Raw genomic sequence first — 5,947 nt, forward strand, 5'->3', positions numbered from 1 at the left:
TCAAATCCGCACATGTCGTACACTACTAGGTTCCCTGGTAGCAGTCTTCCCTGAATAACTTCTGGGCAGTTTCCTAACATTGTACTACAAATCGCTATACTCTTAGTCGATGTAGCCACATACAACCATTCATCCATCATTTGGGTTTCAATGCCACACAATTTCACAAAACTAGCAGATATAAACGAATGGGTTGCTCCCGAATCAAATAAAACAACAGAGTTATTCGAAAGCAATAACATGGTACCTGTCACCATGTTTAGCGCATGCTCAGCATCTGCTGGAGTAAGGGAGTACACCCTCGCCAGAGTTGTGTTTGCCTGATAGTTTCCCTGAGGCATCTGATTACTTCCACGATTCTGGCTCTGTGCAGGCATATCACTCCTCTGTGCCTGACAGTTTTGAGATATGTGGCCTGGTTTGCCACAGTTGTAGAAATTACCCCAGAACGGCTGGCATTCACCATCATGCCATTTACGACACTTGGCGCATGGTGCGGAGGATGGATCCCCCTATGAAATCTATCGTTCGGTATTCTGGCGATAACCCGAACTATAGTTATTCTTTTTCTTCCACTGTCCCTGTTGAGGACTAGTCCTGAGAACTAGAAGATACTGGTATTTTCTTTGCTCCTATACCATCTCATCCCCCTGAAGGTCAGCCTTGACTATAACGACTTTATCCACCAGAACAGAAAACTTACGAATCTGTAGTATCCCCACAAGCCTACGAATGTCCTTCCTTAGACCCTTCTCAAACCTCCGAGTCTTCTCATACTCGTTCGAGATCAAATACGGCATGAAACAAGATAACTCAATATATCTGGTAGCATATCTCTACACCATCAGGGTTCCCTGAGTCAGGCTTGAGAACTCATCAGCTTTCACATCACGAGTGGAAGCCAGGAAGTATCTCTCGAAAAATACCTCTTTGAAGTGGCTCCAAGTCATATTAGATGGACTAGCTCTCTACTTCTCAAGTAGACTCATAACTATCCACCATATTTCTACTTCTCCTGCCAGCTGAAAGGTAGAATAGAGAACCTTCTGCTGATTAGTGCAGTGCAGAACTTCCAATATCTTCTCGATCTTCTGCATCCAATTCTCTGCCACTATCAGATCGGGTCCTCCCGTAAATGTCAAAGGATGCATGAAGGCATGGCAGTAGGAGAACGCTCATGTCTCCTAACACTATGCCCGTTCTCCCGCATAACCTGCCTCGTCAAACCTCGAGGCACAAAAGGAGACTCGTCACTCGTAGTCCCCTCGAAACCACTATCCAAGTTGTTATCCTTGGGCTCCATTCTGAAAATAGGATAGGAATCGATTAGAATTCCTATATCATACACAGTTAACACAATCATTGAAAGCTAATCATGTAAACTACTACTCTTACATGTCCAAGTCAGTCCTACCACACTAACCACAAAACTATCAGTGGTTTGCCGTGGTTTTACTGAAATCATCATTCCAGGAAAAACATAGAACACAGCCAATGAGTCCCCGTCTAGTAATAAAACAACCCTCGACCTACTCTACCCATTTCCTACATCCTATACTCTGGTATGTACACATATCTACACCTAACCAAGTTTATAAGACCTAACAACCTGGTTTTACTTTGATACCAAGCTATCACGCCCCTAACCCTCGGATGGGTCCCATATGTGATTTTAGTAACCTAACCTATCTCTGTATCATTTAAAATGCACATGATACTATACTGGATGAGGGTCCGATCCCGTGGGGTATACGTAAACCCTATACACAATCACATACATATCCATACACATCAAATACACAACGAAAATGTTCTTTCTATACATACATCATACCATACAACGTACTATACCAGAGTCTATGCATAACTAGAATCTACATTCCAAAATACCATACATACCCCAGGTGTCTACAAAACCCAATAATGACAACCCAGTTATAGAATCCGTACTTACATAAATACTCTACGTAGCTAACTGACACCTACGGTCCTGAAGGATAGGATGCTAGTTTGGGCTACCCGAAGCACCTGAAAAACATTTGTATATTCGGGGTGAGACACCTCTCAGTAAGGAAGAAAACAGGTTATATCAGTGTGTGGTATACAAGTGTCATTTCAACATAAAACATAACACGATACAGTTCCAGTATTTTCACAATCCAGTTCCAGTACATACGATACCAAATATACGGTTAGTGTCGTCACACTCAAACACCCGATACCCTGCGATAACTGAAGCCTCACAGTGATATCATGCTAATACGGTGTCCACTCACACCCATCGGTGATCGGCCAAAACAAACAGGTGATATTTCACACCCTCAGATATAAAGCTGGACACTCTTGCCCACAATAATTAGCCGAGACATGGCGTCAACGTACGATAATTAGCCGCCCCTAGCTAATTTACAAAACTTGGAACAATTTTGGAACTCATGTTCATATACTTATCAGCGTTCGGTAATTAGCCGCCCCTACCTGTTTTACAAAATCTAGAACATTTTACATACAACAGTTCATTCCACACTTATTCTAGTATACAACAAATCATATCGTCTTTAATTCAAAAAATATAGTTTAATACAAATACAGGTGTGGTCATCTCAATACTATAGTTTTATACAACATATGATTTTCCAGTAGAAATAGAGATGATACCCGAAACCCCCAATTTTTCCCAAAACAATAACCCAAAAATCCCGCATTTTCACCCAATAGATTTTCCCGAATAGGTAGCCAAAACATACATACAATCGTAAACTACATATTTACCGATTCTAATTTCAAAAATAACTAATATAAATAGAATCCCCTTAACTTTCCCCGAATACCCAAAATACGAACTCTACGGCTCCAAAACTATGAACCGAGTTCCCAAAACCTAAACATCCAAGAACTATACTTCACTACAATTCTTACTACTACATATATACTGAAATGAAACTGAAATCGAACCCTTACCTTGATTTTGGGTTAAAACCCGAAAAGCCTCGAAATGAAGTTCTGATCCGCTATAAACGTAGAGATTCTCCTCCTGATCCATGTAGCAAAGTCAGATCATCGATTCTGGCAACAGGCGGCCCGAAATCCTAGAGAGAGAGAGAGAGAGAGAGAGAGAGAGAGTGAGTATCCGAGTTCTAAAGAGAGAGAGAGAGAGAGTTTTGGTTTCTTAGCAATGAAGCAAGTGAAAAAAGATATTTTCAAGCCTTTGACCTAGCCAGCCTTGTTAATGAGATGGCGTCCTCGTCGACGAGTCGAAGAAGGAAGTTTGTCGATACCAAGGTGGCCTCATCGATGAGCCTGAGATTTCAAAATTTCTCAAAATCTCTTGGCATCTCCTCGTCGACGAACCACTAATCCTCGTCGCCGAGCTGCATAAGGAACCTCATCGATGAACAAGGAAGCCTTGTCGACAAGCCCTATAGATTATTACCATCTAAATTTTCCTTCTCTTTTCTCATTTATTTAATACACTTATCTCGGGTCGGGTTCTTACAATAGGGGACCTTTGACATGTCTCGGATTTCCTCATTCGTACTTGGGCAATCTGCAGTAAACAACTTAAAATGATTCTCTAGAGGTGTACTTACCAGTCTTGTATCAACCATGCTAAACCTTTCCAACACCTTACGCACATAACCACCTTGAGATAGCCATAATCTCCCTATAGTCCCGTCTCGACGAATCTCCATCCCAAGTATTTTCTTGGTTGAACCAAGATCTTTCATGTCAAATTCCTTATGCAACAGGTCCTTTACCTGATTCACCTCAGTTAAACATTTTGCAGCTATCAACATATCATCGAGATACAATAACAAGAAAATAAGCGAGTCATCATCAAGTTTGTTCACATATACGCAGCAGTTATACTCACACCTTTTGTAGCCAATTTTGATCATGTAGGAATCAAATCGTTTATACCATTACCTTGGAGACTGTTTCAGCCCATAAAAAGATTTCTTCAACCTACAAACTAAATTTTCTTTTTCTGATTCAATGAATCCCTCCGACTGTACCATGTAGATTTGTTCCTCCAAATCACCGTGAAGAAACGCCGTCTTCACATCCATTTGTTCTAAGTAAAGATCATAATAAGCTACCAACCCCAACACAATTCTGATAGAAGTATGTTGGACCACTGGAGAAAAGATCTCATTATAACCTATCCTCTCCTTCTATGAGTATCATTTTGCCACCAATCGTGCCTTGAACTTCTCACCTTCATTTTCTAATATTGCCTCATTCATTTTGTTCACCCATTTGCACCCAATCGGTCTCTTCCCATTTGGAAGCTTCACCAACTCCCAAGTTTGATTTTTATGTAGTGACTCCATTTCCTCAATCATTGCTCCCATCCATCTACCTTTCTCCTGGCCGTGCACTGCCTCTTGAAAGGTAGTTGGATCATTGCAATTGATTAGAAAAGCATAAGACACTAACTCTCCAAACCCATATCTTGGTGAAAACCTAATCGTGCGTCTGGATCTCCATATGGGAAGATCGTCAACTCGCTGGTTTCCTAAGCTAGAGCTCCCTGCAACCACGAGACCAAGATCATTTCTGTTGCCCTGAGCTTCCAACTCCACCTGCACGACATGTTCATCACTACCCCAACTTTCTGGCTTTTGTTTCTGTTCATCACATTCTCGAGTACGCTTCACCATAGCCTTCTCATCAAAGCCTACATCCCTACTGATCACCACCTTATTTGCCACTAGGTCTCATAGCTTGTACCCCTTTATATCCATTGGATACCCCAAAAAAATGCAACGATGAGACTTCGGGTCAAGCTTAGACCTCTCCTCATTAGACACGTGGACATAGGCTAGACACCCGAATACTTTCAATTCAGAATAGTCTATTGCATTTCCTGTCCATGTCTCTTTCGCCATTTTACCCTCTAGTGATGCTCTTGGTATCTATGTTGGCCTTACAAGGCTTAACATCATATTTTGATGCTAACAAACAAGTGAAACTTAACATATTTGGTTGAGTGATGATATTTCAGATCTCACATAGCCAATAATCTTCCCCTTTTTGATAATGACAAACAATGAGTAAAAATATTAGTAAGCCTTAAAAATATTCCCCCTTTCAATAAGCATATCTTCAACATATTTGTAAGATCAAGATTACTATCAACACCAATTTTAAAATCATTCAATATCATGCATATTAATACCAATTTCAAGGTCATTAAATGTCATGTACTTCTCCCCTTTGTCAAATACTTCTCTCCCTTTTGAAATATAAGTCATGCTTCAAAATTTCAAAATATTTCAATACAAAACTCAATTTTCAATTTTTGCTCAAAACTTCTCCCCCTTTTGACATCAATCAAAAAGAGTATGATATAAACAAAATAAATCATATTTTTTAGCATATGAATATTAATCATGCATATCAAGTATATGATAGCAATTTAGATTTTCATTAATTCTAATTCCAATTAAAATTTTGAATTTTTAATACCAAACTCAAATTGAAAATTTATGATACCAATTGAAAATCTATTCTCAAAGCTGAAACTCTCATACTCTTAAAAGCTCTCATGTTCTTCTCTTTGCACATCTGAATTGCTAAGATTTTTTGGAAGCAACTGATCAATCCTTCTCTGTGTTTTTGAATTGTTGATTCTCATCTAGAAGGAAAATTTGGTGAAATCTTTTTTTGAGCTTCAATTATATTTCGTATTATGAATTTGATTGAAGTATATAGATTTAACTTGTACTAATTAGCTCTTTGTGAGACCACTCTTTGTACACATCTATTTGTTGTGTCTCTTGTAGATTATGACGAATTCAGGATTGTTGGATTGTTGGCTAAGTGAGGGGATATCGCTTAGAGATGTGCTGCTCTAGCCTAATTGAAGGAGTGACTGAACGAGGGTATATTGTTTGGAGAGGCAGACTCTAGCCTAATCAAAGGAGTGTGTAAACGGTGTTGT

This window comes from Malania oleifera, chromosome 5 (genome assembly GCF_029873635.1).
Source record: "Malania oleifera isolate guangnan ecotype guangnan chromosome 5, ASM2987363v1, whole genome shotgun sequence".
NCBI lineage: Eukaryota > Viridiplantae > Streptophyta > Magnoliopsida > Santalales > Ximeniaceae > Malania > Malania oleifera.